The sequence below is a fragment of the Mustela erminea genome, chromosome 7, assembly GCF_009829155.1.
Source record: "Mustela erminea isolate mMusErm1 chromosome 7, mMusErm1.Pri, whole genome shotgun sequence".
Taxonomy (NCBI): Eukaryota; Metazoa; Chordata; class Mammalia; order Carnivora; family Mustelidae; genus Mustela; species Mustela erminea.
Genome location: NC_045620.1, coordinates 134,470,810 through 134,485,272, shown reverse-complemented (window position 1 = coordinate 134,485,272; position 14,463 = coordinate 134,470,810). Strand labels below are relative to the sequence as shown.

The window sequence follows — 14,463 nt, the reverse complement described above, 5'->3', positions numbered from 1 at the left end:
GCTGGACCCTGGGTGGGGGGAGCCAACATTACCAGTTGCCCACAGCTTCACTGGATGAGATCATCCCTCTAGAACTAGGGGCCCAGGGCCTAATCTGGCCCCCTGCTTATTTTTGCAAATAAAGTTTTATTGGCACAGCCACGTTCATTTGTCATTTATGTCATTATCTTCGGCAACTGTTGCTCGGTAGGCAAAGTTGAAGAGTTGGGGCAGAGACCCATAACCTGTAAAGCCGAAAATATTTACTCTGGCCCTTTACAGAGGTTTGCTGACCCCTGGCCTAGCATGTAGAATGCTGGAAGTCAGGTGGAAAGGGACTGAGAGAGTTTCTATTCTAAGCACCCACACAATGCTTGGTTTTTTTAGCTGTACTATAGTTCTACGAAGTGATCTTTCATCTGCTCTGGGCTTGTATTCTTCCAGCGACGGGGTGCTCACCCACCAGCTGCAGTGTGTTCCAACATCGTGCGGTTCTTTTCCTAATCGTCTCTCAACTCACTCTCCCAGGTCTCCCAGGTCTTTGTTTGCAGCCTCACAGGCCCAGCGGGGTTCTGTTTCCCCCTCCCTACGCACAGTCCTTCAGCTGTGTGCTCATTCTCATTGTCGTCCATTCCCTCCTTCATCCCACAGGTGTTTCCTAAGTGCCTTCTACTGCCAGGCGGTTACAGACCTCTTGGGAGCCTCAGTGTCTTCATTCTCCCCTGCACTGTAAGTGGTCCCTCCCCTCCACAGCTCCTGCAAACAGATCTCAGAAATTCGGGGTGCAAACCGAGGCTGACTTTGTCAAGTTAATGCTGGGTCAGATAACAGTTAATGCTGTTACCTCCTCCTGGCACCTTACAGGTTCCCTTGCCAATGGGGCTTGGAGGCATCAGTGTCATCCTTGCACGGAGGAGTAAACTGAGGCTGCTGGCTCGCCAGGCGACACCAGCCTCACATTCTGAGGCCCCGCACTGTCAAGGCAGGGTCGGGCTTCTGACTACTCAGACCTTCTTTCTGCCTTTCTCTGGGTTCTTGCATAGCTCCGGGGTGGGGAGCAGGGATGGGGGCTTATCGTACAAGTGACCTAGACTTCCGAGGGCTTCTGATCCTAAAGGTGCAGCCCTGTGCATGGGCCTAGTGTGAAACTTGTGACGTGACCTTAGTTTTGCAAACTGCTCTTCTCTCCTCCAGCTCCTTCACCTGTCAAGCCCTCTGAACCTCCTCCACGAACCAGGCCTATCTGGAGAGGTGCTCTGGAGCACACGGTGGGGAAGACGGTGTCGTTGTGCCCCTGTAGCTCACCGGCTCGTGGGAGGTCAGAAGATAGATGGGCTCTGCACTGGCCTTCTGAAGGCCGGCGGGGGGAGCAGTGGTGGGACACCTTCTTGAGGCGGGCAGTAGCAGCCAAGAGGGAGGGCAGTTTGATTGGGCATTGAAGGGTGCATAGGAGTTTGCGGGAGAGTCACAGCATTAACTGGTAACTGAAAAGGAAGTGGAGAGCAACACTGAGTGTTTCGTCCTGACAGCTCTTCCTGGAGACTGTCTGCAACTGTGTAAATTTGTGGACAAACACCCGACGGCTGGCTGGGAAAATCGATTAGGGCTTGACCTCCTTTGTTATCTGCTTCCCGCCCAGGGAGATGGAGAAGCGAGTTCTGCAAAGGCCCGGGAGCATTAAACTCCGCCTCAGATGTACGCATTTTTTCTAAGTAGATAAATAATGACCTTATGCAAGTTTCCTTTGGCTCCATATGTGTGTGTGTGGGGGGGCTTGCTCTGAGGGTCCAGGAAATCGGTACCTGTTTTCTCTTATTTGGCGAGAGGAGCCCCTGGCTGAGGTGCCGCGCGGTCTCGGAGAGTGCGTTCTCTTCCCCAGGAGCGTTAGTCACAAACCAGTAGTTTACCTCAGCAACTGCACGGAGTGGGATGATGTTGGCCTTTCGGCAAAACATGCTTGTTTATAACTGGCGAGAGAAGCAGCCTGAAGACGTTCTGCGTGACGCCCAACTGCACGGTCACAGCGGAGGGCCTGCGCTGCTCTCCACTTAACGGGGGACAGAGGAGGAGGAAGGGGTGCGGGGCTGGGGTGCGGGAGGTGCAGAGACAGCGAGAGAGCAGGTGAGGGGCGAACAGGACGAGGGCGAGGGAGGTCGGGCCCTGCTCTGAGTCCACCCCCACCTGGCCTTTCTCTCCCCTCGGGAAGCACCCTTCGGGGTCAGGCCCCCTGGCTTGGGACCCTCAGAGCCCCTGCCTCACATCTGGGAAGGCACAGCGTCTCCCAGGTGCAGGGCTGGGCTCTCCCCTCCCCGAGGAGCCGGGTCGCCCTCCACCGCCCTCCCTCCTGCGTGGGCCTCCCCCGGCCAGATGGAGGCACCAGCTCCAACGTTCCGGGCTTCCTCGGGCTCGGGAAATCTGCTTTCCACTCCCCGGCAGGGGCAGTGACAACACGCGTGCGTGGAGATCCCCCCCCCCGCCCCCCGGCCGTCTGTGTCACGGAGCGTCCATCCTGCCCCAAATGCTGTGAAGGGAGCTGGGGAGGAGAACATGCCTCGTGCCTGTCCTTGACATGGGCCTAGGTCTGTGTTCCCCAGCCCTCGAGGGGTTCCGTCCTGACGTCCCTGACGCCTGTCACATGCTCGCTCCGCGCCAGGCCCCTTCCTCTCTTTACTTGTTTATTCCTTCCGTCATTTGCTCTTCTGATTCCAGCAGTGACCTTCCGAGGCAGGTCTTACTGTCTTTGTTTCATTATACATAAATTGACGCCCAGCAAGGTTAGGTAACTTTCCTAAAGACACACAGCGCCCATATTCATCGTGGGATACCCCTTCTAGCTTGGGAGGACCTGGTGGGGGGGCTTGAATTAGGCCTCAAAGGACAGCCGAGAAGTATGAGGCAGGGAGGGGCAGGCCAGGACAGCGGGGGGCAGCGGCAGCACGGCTCTGTGCCAGGTGCCCGATGTGGCATCACGCACACAGTCCCCTTCATCCTGCAGGCGGCCGGAAAGGCGAAGTGGCTGGGCCGAGCTGTAAAGGTAGGACCGGGACTCAGCTCTGTCTGGTGCCATAGTCGGTCTGTGCCCTCTATCCACACCACCCTGGGGCATGGCCATCAGGAAAGGGCACCCCGGGGTTGGTGGTACAAAGTGAGCGGTGGGTATATGGTAAAACCCTCACCTTTGTTCAGGGCTCTCCCATGGGGTCCTGGGCCCCGTGGCCCTGTCTTTCCCCCAGGTCTCAGCTGCCCACCTCCCCTAGGTCCAGCTCCTGCCCTGCCCCTGTGCGGGCCTCTCCCTGCGCACTCCTCCGGCCTGACCACGTTCGGGTCTTGCACCGGCCCTTCTCCCATCCCACAAACCCTCACATAACCTTCTTTGCAAAGCTGTTTAAAAGAGTGATCTCTCGACTCTTGGGTGAGCACCTGCTCTGGTGTTCCAAGGCCGTCTGTTCAGGGACCTGCGTCCAGAGGACCAGGGAGGGGGCCAGAAGCGGTGTGCTGGGAGCACAGGAGTCCGGGCAGCGGGGGGTTGGGGGGTGGAGGAGGAGACGAGGGAGAGCTTTTGGCAGATGAGGGCCAGGGCATGGAATTCATGACTCCTGGTCTCGCCCAGGCTCCTCCTCGGACGTGCATTTTCCTTATTACGTGGCAGCGCTAGCTTGTCTTACTTCTTCCTTGGGGGCGTGAGCTGTGCCAGGAGGCTGAGTCTCGCACCTTCTGCGGGGCTGCCGTGGCCAGGAAGCTGCCACAGGTGCAGCGGACGCCCGCGGGTGGATGCGGGAAGGAGGCTCCGCGCTGCGTGGTTCTGCCCTGATCGGTTTCACACCGTCACTGGCGATGCATTTCCTCCAAGGAGTGTGCTAGGAAGAGCGCAGGTGCCTCTTGCCTCTTTATTGGATCACTCTAGATGGGGACCCGCCTCCGAACCAGCAGGTTCTTTTAAACATCGTGACCTTCCCTCCCCGAGAGGTGTCTGCAGAACAGTGATATTTCCTCCTGTCATTTGCCCGCCTGCATTGGAGAGAAGAAAACCAAGAAATGGTGTTTTTCTCCTCCACGCAGTCCCCTCCCCACCGGTGATAACGACAGAGCTGTCTTCCTGTAGGAAACGGTGCCCTCGTCCTTAGGCAGAGAAAGCGTGGTGTTGCGTTTGCCGGGAGCGAGACAGTGGAAGGTGGCGGAGGGGGGCATGGCTACGCCTCCCCAGGTCTGCACCCCCCAGAGCTTCTGCCCCTCGGGGGGAAACATGGCTGTGATTTGAGGCCATAGCCCCTGCCCGTTCTCTTCCCCTGAGCCCGCTTCCTTCCACGTTTCAAACGCGGCTTTGCTGTGTGCAGCTCTGATGAGCACAGCCTTTCTCTGGGGCCCCGGGGATTTGCTGTAAGAAAGAAGAGGGTTTGGCTCCAGTTTCTGGCTACATGTGTCCCTGATCGCAATGCCTCTGGTCCCACTTTATAAATGGGGGACAGATGTGATGTCTGGGTGTCGGGATTGCTGGGTTGAGCACCCCCCCTTTTTTAAAGATTTTATCCATTTATCTGTCAGAGAGAGAGAGAGGCAGGCAGAGGGAGAAGCAGGCTCCCCGCTGAGCAAGGAGCCCGATGTGGGACTCGATCCCAGGACCCCTATCATGACCTGAGCTGAAGGCAGATGCCCAACCGACTGAGCCACCCAGGCGTCCCGAGCCCCATTTTTTAAAGTAGAAAGTATGAAGAGAAAAGCCGGGGTGAAGCGCGGCCATAACCATCTAGAGAGCCTTTGGAAATACGGTCTCTGGAAATGCCAGGTGACCCAGATGATGACCAGTTAGCAGCAGGGATGCAGACTGGCCAGCGAGGGACTCCAGACAGCCCTCAGGATGGAAGCACGGTGTTGTAGAGCTGTGGCTGAAACCAGGAGGCTTGGTTGCCGTCTCTCCTTTCCGCCATCCTGATGGCCTGCGTGGCAGCAGCAAGTCCTCGAGTGGGCACGGGGGACTTTTCTGCTCTCTGCTTCTTGGGGAGCCACCAAGCCATGGGGCCTTATCTCTCTGGCCCTCTGCCCAGGTAGATAGAGCCTCTCCCCTATAGCCCTGCGGCAGTGGAAGGAAGGTTCTAGACCATGAGCCCCGACCCCCACCTTCCAGGCCCTTTTGGGTGGCTGGGGCCTCACCCTCCAACCCCAGAGAAACCACAGCCCTTGATTCCCGGCCTCCCGTGATCCTGACCCTGACCCTCACGCCGCTGCCTGGTGGGTGGATGGTCAGGCCAGCGCCTCTCCACTCTGAGTAAGGTGCCCCCTTTCCTGGAGGCCAGTACCCCCAGTAGTGGTGGGCAGTTTTAGCTCCATATTTACTGATGCATTAATGGACACTTTTCAGAGAAGGCTGGGTTAACTCTGCCGTCTTCACCAGGCCCGGGAGCCCCTGAGCTTGCCTCTTACCCACTTCCTTATTACCTGTGAGTTTGCCTCCTGGGCCGATCAGTGCCTCCTTTAATTTCTCCCTCTGTCCGTTCATCCGTCACCTGACAGTCCACAGGTCTCGTGCTGCGGGGTGTGGGATACTGGCAAGGGCCCCCATCTTGAGAGAGCGGTCATACCCTTAAAAGCCACATTGATGGGAGGAGGCATGAGACTCCCTGCGGTGGGTTGGAGGGTATGGAGGGCATGTCCCTGGAAGGGGCCGCAGGGAGCTGCTGCCCTAGGAGCCCCTGGGGTGAGGGTGCCAAACAGGGAGGGCATTCGGGCTTAGGAAGCCTCCCCCAGGAGACTGAGTTCCCCAGACACCCGGCACGTGTGAGCCGGACCCAGGCTTTGGCTGTCCCATTACACGAGAGACTTTCACATAGTTACTGAGTGCTCAGCTATGAGCAACGACAGTGGAGAGCAAACCCCAAAATACAACAATCCTTTCACTAGACTTCCTTTGGAAAAAAATCCTATGTGAAGGGAGACCAGGCGTCTTCGCAGTGCGAGAGTGGAGGCCTGTGCACATTCCAGAAGAATTCTTGGGCTTGTTGCCCTCCTGTCTCCATTGTCGCTCTCCTGCCTTCTCCCTCTCCTCTTCCTCCTTCCTTCCTCCCTTCTCTCTCTCTCTCTCTCCTTTTGAACTTACTTTCTTTTTTGTTAAGATTTTTCTTTATTTATTCAACAGACAGGGATCACAAGCAGGCAGAGAGAGGGGGACGCAGGCTCCCTGCTGTGCAGAGAGCCCGATGCGGGGCTTGATCCCAGCACCCTGAGATCATGACCTGAGCCGAAGGCAGAGGCTTAACCCACTGAGCCACCCAGGCGCCCCATCCTTTTGAACTTTCTTAATTGCATTTTCATCCCTTGTCCCTCAGCCTCCCTCAGTAGAGATGTCAGGGCTCCTGGCATGTGCCCCGCGTTTGCGGAGCTCTGACGACACATGGGAGCGAGGTGGCTGGATGTGGGCCCCGCTCTCATAGAGCTCCCCGTCCAGCCTGTTGGTCGGGGGGCCCTATTTCTAGAACACTACCTGAGGATGGGTGAGCCCGCTGTGTAGGTTCAGCCCAGGACACTGTCATGGCTCTCTGAAATTTGAATCAGTTACCCTACTTGGCTTCAAATTATCAGAAGACAGAATCTCTAACCAAAGTCCTTGACCAGTCCCGGCTCCCTGGACGTTTGTCGTGCCTCCTCGTCGGTGCTGTGAAACCATCGTGTTTGGGAACCTGAGATGAATGATTTGCCGGTTATTTTTCCCTAAGCTGTGCACACAGTGCTTACCGTTGTGTTTAAAGCTCTCCATTTTGCAGCGATTACTTTGGTACATTGGCAGGTTAGAGTCTCTCTTATGGTGATGATGTCTTTTCATAATAACGTTGGTAACATTTCTGTAGCCCTTGAAAGCTTGCCAATTGCCTTCCTATACTTTAGGTAATTTGAGTCTCATGGTATCAGCTGGTGTTACCCTCTCAACCATAACAGGGACACAGAAGCTCAGAGAGGGTAAGGAAGGTACTCAGGGTCACACAGCTAGCGAGTGCTGGAGAAGGGGCCTAGGGCTGCTTCCACTTGACTCTGCCCCACTGAATCTGAGTTGCTCAACCAATAAGTCTTTATTGAGCACCTACTGTATGCTAGCATTATGGAGGTGAGCAGGTACACATGCGGGATTGGCGGGAGCAGGTGGTGCTTGAGTGGCGGTGGGGACAGAGAGGGTGGCCACTGTGGGCTGGGACCCAGGCAGGTGGGAGGAGCCCTTGGCTGGTGTGTGGCGGGCAGGTTGGCCATCAAGTGAGGAAGAGAGGCATCCTAGGGAGGGTGGCATGTCAGCAGGCTGAGCTCCGGATGGCTCTGGGTCCTGCTTCCCAGAGAGGTCAGGCTGGAGTTCTCAGGGGTTAACGTCTGTGGAGGGGCGTTCCGGGGCGTGTGAGGGACGGAGCATCCAGCAGCGGGGAGAACAGGGGAGGACCGTTTCTGCTTGTCTCTGTTTCCTTCTTTAGATGATCTTTGTTCCTTCAGGAAAGAGAGGTGGGCCGTGGGGATGGAGGGCGGCCGAGGCCTTCACCGTGACCTGATGTAACGTTCTGCCCGTTGGCAGCCCGACAAGGGACACGGCAGCCCTGGGCGCTTATCTGCAGAACCGGATCCCGTGTCTGCGGTGGCGGGAGAGGAGGGAGGCAGTCCTGGAGGCTGTGCGGACGGCACGGAGGGCCTCTCACGGGCAAAGCTGCAGCCCCTCGTGGTCCTGTGCCAGAGAGAAGTGCCCAGCACCGGGACTGGTTTCAGTGGTGGCTTTTGCACCTGCATTAGAAAAGATGCGGTCGTATTATTCTGGAACAGAGACTCCCAGGCTCAGAGGGGGAAAGCGGATTTCCCGGAGTGACACCGCCCCTGTCTCTATCTATCCCAACCTGTGTCTAACTTTATTTTTTTTTCTGAAGTTGACTGGAAGATGAGAAGATTTTTTAATTTTTTATAAAGGCAGTGCCGAGCAGAGGCACGGAGAAACAGATTTCTCCTAAAGCTGGTCTTCTGAGGTCACTGCGACACCGTGGCAGGGAGCATTTCTGACTCTGGAGAATTCTGTGGTGTGAAGCAAGCCGTGCGCCCTCGCGGGGTGGGGGGCTGGAGATTTGTGCCCCAGCAGCCCCGTTCCTGTTCCCCCGAGCCTTGGATGGTGCTGGAGAGACACGTGGGACTTTTTTTGGCTGTTTGTAGAAGCTGCTAGAAGGGACCTTTTAGGATGTGCTGGCACATTGTCAGGTGTCTGAGCTCTCCTTATGGCATTCCACTTCAGTGACAGGTGTGGGGCGTCTTTATGCTTCTGAATGGTGTGGCCCGCCCTCCGTCGGACCCACCAGGCAGCTGGCGGGCTGGGGTGTAGACTCCTGGGTTCCTCCCAGTCCTACTGATCAGGATCTCCAGGGCTGGACGAGGCAGCTGCGTGTTAAGTGGGCCCCAAGGTCACCCCTGGTGTGAACTCCTTGGCCTGGAGCCTGGATCTGGAGCCAGCATCCGTGGGCTGCCTGACCTCCTGGGAGCTGCTTGCCATCCCCAAGCCTTGGGTTTCTGGTCTGAAAGATGGATCTGTCACACCTACCATTTTAGGTCTGGTCACCTAATGTGGAGAAAGTGTTCCGTGCCCAGTGAGCAGTGGCCTTTACTGGGTCTGGCAAGCAGTTTGGGGAGGGCAGGTGGGATTTAGGGCGTGAAGTGGGGTGGAAGCCCCTGGGCTGGGGGACGTCCCTGCTGCTGGGAAGCTGCCTGGCCGGGATTGACAGGGGCCTCCTGGAGGAGCGGGGGCCTCTGGGAGTGGGGAAGAGGCCGCAGTTTGGGAAGAGCCTACAGTGATACTGGGTAATGATGTCCTTTTTGCCTTTGCTGCAGGGCTCAGGCTCCGGGGGTACCCAGAGGGAGGATCCTGCTTGGGGTAGCCCTGCTTGCTGCTTTTCAACCTGGGCTCCCCTCCCGTGGCGGTTTTCCCCAAGAGAAGAGGAGGGCCCAGCGAGCCGGACACAGCCATGGGGACCTGCTCAGCTAGCGGGTGTGGCTGTGGATGCAGGGAGAAGGGGCCGGGACCTGGACAGGGGTTTCCAGGGAGCCAGAAGCTAGGAGGATGTGTGTGCAAGGGGCGGGGGCAGGGGACCCTGGGGAGACAGCGCCCATAAGTCCCATGGGAGGCACCCTCCCGGCTGTCCACGGATTATCAGAAGGAAATGTTCCCTTTCCTGTTGGCTGGTTTTCGAGAAACTTCCCTTCCCTTCCTTGACTTCTTGCCAAAGAGTCTCCTCCTGCCTGGAACGTTCTGAACTCTCTCCTCTCGCTGCTGTCCCTCCAGCAGGTGCGGCTCCCCCTTAAAGGGGGGGCTGTTTGAAGGAGACGGTCTGCTTCCCCTCCCTCATGAGTTCCCACCGCTTGTCCTTTCATAGCTGGGGCCTGGGCCCATGAAAGCTGGCCATACCCTGAACCGGGAGCTCCTATGTGAAGTCACCCCGGTGTCACTGGGTGGGTGTGTCCTGTCTCCTCTGACCACTGGCCTGGAAATACTGCGAGTCCCGGGGAGCTGGATGCAAGGGATCTGTGGCCCCTTGGCCTGCACGTGTGCAGACCCAGCCCCCAGAGGCAGACCTGGGCAGGGCTGTCCCCGTGATCCGGAACTTGGTCATAGACTTGGTTTATAGGGGAGGAAATGGATGTCTTGGAGCTAGAACTCAGGTTCCCTGTCCCTGCTGTTGCCCCTCTCCTGTGATGTTCTAGAACAGTGGGCTCCTGGCCGCCTCTGCGGGCGACCCCACCTTCTGTGCACCTGCCCCAGGCCCGTGCGTATGTGCGTGTGCGCGCGCGCGCGCGCGCTTGGGGTCGGGGGGCTGTTTGCCACCGACTGAGCCCTGACTCTGGGGATGTGCTTGGAAATCAGTGCACCGTCCAGCCCCGAGGTGCACGGGTGGGGCGTCTGCCCAGAGTCCATGCAGGAGGCAGGGAGCTGATGTCGGCCTGGGAGGGACAGGCAGGTCTTCCTCAGAGATGACCATTTTTGGGGCTTGCAGCTGGGAGCCATTGCTTCTCTTCCCACCTGATCTGGATGGTTCATCTGCCTGGCCCCATAGTCTTTACCTCCCTCCCCAGCTGCAGAGAGTGTCGTAAGGACAGCTGACAGACACCAGGCTTTACAGGTCACCCCATCGTCCCTCAGGCTCCCACTCACCCAAGTGGCCTCTGGTACTCGCCTCCCAGAAGGGCTCCCAGAAGGCAGAGTATGAGAGTCCTGAGCTGCTGGTCTGGACCAGCCCCAGGTCTTCTGGTTTCTGGAATAGCATCCTTCCTGTAGAAGGACCTCCTTGGCTGGACGTGCGTCCCCACCCTGTGTCCCCAGAGGCTCTCCCCCTGAGCTCAAGCAGATTGAATGTGGACCGGGGAGGGACGCTTTGTGTACCCGAGGAGCTCTCTGCTCGGCTCCCATAAATAGCACAGTCTCCCTGTTTGCTTTCAGGGCTGGTTTCCCGAGAGCATTCCTGGTCCAGGACCGGGGGAAGCACCCATGCTGAACTCGTGGCTGTGGCCCCTCCTGGTGTGCCCCTCCCCAGCCCACCTGCAGTCCCATTCTGTCACCTCAGGGCTTGGGTGTCAACTTCTGGAAGCTTCCGATGCCTGCCTTGCCTGCCATGGGCTCCCCCATGGGCTGCTGTCCTGATTTCCACCCCCTGATGTGGACACCACCGTGAGGATCTCAGCTCCCAGCAGTGGCACAGGGAGAACTCAGCACCCCGAGACTGCACTGCCGTTTGGCTGTCAGATGGACGATGTTGGGGGAGGCCCAGGGCCCCCAAGTGTATTCATACAGTGCCCTTGTTTTCGGGGCTGCACCAGTCTGGGACTTTCCTGTGGGGGCAGCCAGTGGCAGGGAAGACACCGGCTCCCCCCGTGTGTAAGGAGGGGTGTTCGGCCCAGCAAGGGGAGCCGGGAGCCACACGGAGGGTGCCGACCCCGCCCTTGCTGAGAGGCCCCCGCGTTGCTGTGGGGAGTCCACAGGAGAGGAGTCTGTCTAGAAACTTCTGGTTGCTCCTCTAGTTTATAGTCATCTGCCAAGGACTTAAGGAGAAGCTGATCCCTGCATGTGCGGCACGTGTTGTATGAGATACTTAATCTAGGCAGGGCGGGCGGAGACAGATGCGGTTCTCAGGGGGTACTGTGTTGTCATGATTTGAACAAAAATTTTAATATCTCTCTTAATAAAAATTCATAAACTTCAGAAAGAAACCAGTAAAGCAGAAGAGTAGTTTTGCAAGTTCTGATGTCCATTTTCAGCTTCCCAGCATAAATGTGCCAAAATGCCAGCAGACGCCCTTTCCTGTTCCGCAGCCCCCACCTGAAGCCCCCGGTGGATCCGTGCTGGGTGGGGGTGTGGATGGGGCGCCGGGGCAGCCCTCTGCCCCTCATGAGCTGGTGCCATGTGGGATCCCTGTGCCTCATCTGGTCCTTGCCCTCTCTACTGTGGGACTGTGCGTGTGCATATGTGTTCATGTGGGCATCTCTGTGCACAGGTGTGTGTGCGTGCACACATGTGTGTCTCTGTTGCCAGCGGGCATATATGCATGTTGGTGTACATGCTCGTGTGCACGCTCATGCGTGTCCGAGTGCCAGCATGCATGTCAGCATGTGTGCTCATGTGTGGGATGTACACCTGTGTCTGCATGTCCACATGCATGTCTTTATGCTCCTGTGGGGCATGTGTGTATGTGTGTGCATGTGTGTATGTGTGTGCATGTGAGTTCATGTGTCTTCATGCCACACGTGTGTGCCACTGTATGTATGTGCCTGTGTACTTGGGGGCATGCACTTATGTGCACATGCTTGTGTGTGCATATGCGCTCATATGTCTGTCTCTCATGCATGCCGGTGTGTACATTTGTGCCCATGCACGTGGGGTGTGTATGTGTGCATGTGTCTGTGTGTCACACGTGTGTGTTTGCCCATGTATGCAAGGGCATGCAGATGTGTGTGTGTATGTGCACTTGTGCCTGTATCTCCAACAGGCATGTCAGTGTGCATATGTGTATGTCCCTGTATATGGGGGCGCACATCTATGTGTGTGCATGTAAATGAGTGTGCATGTGTGTCTGTGCACACATCCATGTCAGTGTGTGCATGTGCATGCATGACCAATGTGTATCCACATTTACTGGACCAGAGCCCCCAAGGGCGGGTCCCCTCCTATCAGCTGGTCAGTGGAGCTTTGGGGACAGCTGTGGTGTGGCTGGAGAGCCCCCTGACTCCCCCGGGTGCGCTGAGCCCCCTTTCCTTGTGCTCAGTGTGGGTCCTCAGTGTCTCTCCAGCGGCACACCTCCTGCAGCATCGTGAGCACTTCTTTGCGGCTTTGTCTCCTCCCGGGGACCACTGTTCCTTAGGGCCTGCTGGCTCTGGCTTCCTCGGGAGCCGCAGCTCCGGGCACCAGGGCTCAAGGTCGGCGCGTGTGTTTGGGCTTGAACGGTGGTGTGTTTACTGGGCTGCTCTGCCACCCGCACCAGCAGCTCCAAATGACATTTCAGGAATTGAATTACATTTCAGTACTTGCAGAATCCAGGAATAGATCATTTGATTGTATCTGTTGGAAGTCATTGCCACAACTGGCTTCATTTTCTTAGCCAACATCTATCCTGAGTCGGGAGACATGGCAGAGGGATGCCGTCATGACCAGATTTTCCTAAAAGCACGTCCCCCGAGCTGGCGGTGGCCCATGCTTTCCCCCAGACTGGGGGACGGCTGGCACTAGACACCGCCACCTCCTGATCAGTGCACTTGGTGCCTGATCCAGTGGCAGAATCTGCCCAAAGCACGGCCAGCCCAGTCCCGCCGAAGATGCCCCTTTGGGGTGGCCACAGTGAGGGAGCTCTCCCCGGCTCTGTGGGGCCGGAGGGAGGGAGCCGTTTCTTCTGCCCAGGAAAGTCATGGAATGCCTGTGCTGGATTGCCATGCCCCATCTGGCCTTTTAGGGGTATGTTTCCTCGGGGGCTCACTTTGCTCTTCTCTCAAGCCCCTGGGAAATTTTCTTGGGGTTTTCCCAGGCTCATGGTATCTCAGATGCCCTTCCCGGCCCTGGTGGGCACCTGCCTTCCTGCTGTCCAGGTGCTGGGTGGTTGCAGGACCAGGAGGCTGGGGGCCCGGTGAGGGCAGCCACTTACCCTGTGCTCGCATTTGGGTTTTCTGTGAAGCCGGGCCCCGGCCGGGTTGTGAGTCTGGAGCTGCCTGCTGCTACAGAGAGGTGGGAACAGTCAGCAGGAAGCGGGTTTCAACCCCAGTGCACCTCCTACCCCTGCTACTTCTGGAGAGCAGGGAGCTTTCCTAACGAACTCCCGAGGGGAGAGCCTGTCTTCCAGAAAGCCAGTTGGCAGCCCTCTCTTGCTGCTCCCGCCCCCTTCCCAAGCCCCAGAGTGGTTGTTCTCTCCACCCCACCTTTGCTGTTGACTTGAGGGAGTCAGCCTGGCCTGTCTTGCTCTGGGGTGATGTATGCTTCAGGTCAAACTTGGAGAGATCCAGGCTGATGGCCTGGCCTCTGATTTTGTCTCGCACTATGGTTCCCACCTGGTGTTGGGCACAGGGCTGTGTGAGTACAAGTGGCCTCGCCCTAGGAAATGAGAATCAGGTCTCTGACAAAAGTCAGAGAGTTCATAAAAACATGCTTTTGTGTGTGGTGATTTTAACAGGTGAATGCATGTGCCCGTGGATGGTTCTAGATGCATCTGCCCATAAATGGTTCTAGATGCACGTGCCCGTGGATGGTTCTAGATGCACGTGCCCGTGGGTGGCTCTTGATGCGCGTGCCCATGGGTGGCTCTTGATGCGCGTGCCCATGGGTGGTTCTAGATGCGCGTGCCCGTGGGTGGTTCTGGTTGTGTGTACCTGTTCATGGTTCTCGATGCGCATGCCTGTGGGCCTCCTGGTCACTTTATATTTCAGCTCTACCTGACAGGCATCAATAAGCACCGCCTGGTGTGGGAGCAAGTTCCAGAACTGCAGGCCCTTACCCTGCCCTGGGGCGGGTGGGGGTGGGTGGCCCACAGCAGGTGGGGGATGGAGATAGGGCCCTGGTGTGGCGGGAACCCTCGGAGGGGTCCCTCAGGCCTTGTTGGAGGAGGTGGTGGCTAAGCAAGCCAATTTTGTCTCTTGGAAACTGTTCCCTATTAATCAAATAATAACGAATGTGCTGTGTTTGGATCCACCAGGGAAAGCGCCGTGAGCTAAAAGGCAATGTGAGCTCAGGCAGGCCAGATTTACTTGGACTTCGAGAAGTTCAGCTTACGGTTTTAGAAAAGGAAAAGGCTCGGGCCTCATTAGGCCACCCCCCCCCCCCCCCCCCCCCCCCCCCCGTGTGTCCTTGAAACCTTTTCCCTTCTTGAAATGTGCTTCTTAACATTCTGGAAAAAACAACTTTCTCCTTCTATATATGGACCTTATCTGGACGCGCAGACGCATACCTGGTCCTCTTATCTTCAGCAAACGCCGGGGTTGGGCCCTGGGGAGGTGGTGGGAGGGGTGGTAGGT

At 57.4% G+C, this 14,463-nt stretch overlaps 1 protein-coding gene across 4 annotated transcripts in view; it reads left to right on the top strand.

Moving 5' to 3' along the window:
• Positions 1 to 14,463, top strand: part of HPCAL1 (hippocalcin like 1) — a 109,945-nt gene that overhangs the window by 43,629 nt on the left and 51,853 nt on the right. For 2 of the 4 annotated variants that reach the window (XM_032353330.1, XM_032353331.1), the window contains exon 2: positions 631 to 708. The exons of the other annotated variants lie outside the window; for them this stretch is intronic. The gene's annotated coding sequence lies outside the window, so the exon portion shown is untranslated. The remainder of the gene's footprint in view (positions 1 to 630; positions 709 to 14,463) is intronic. 4 annotated transcript variants of the gene reach the window in all.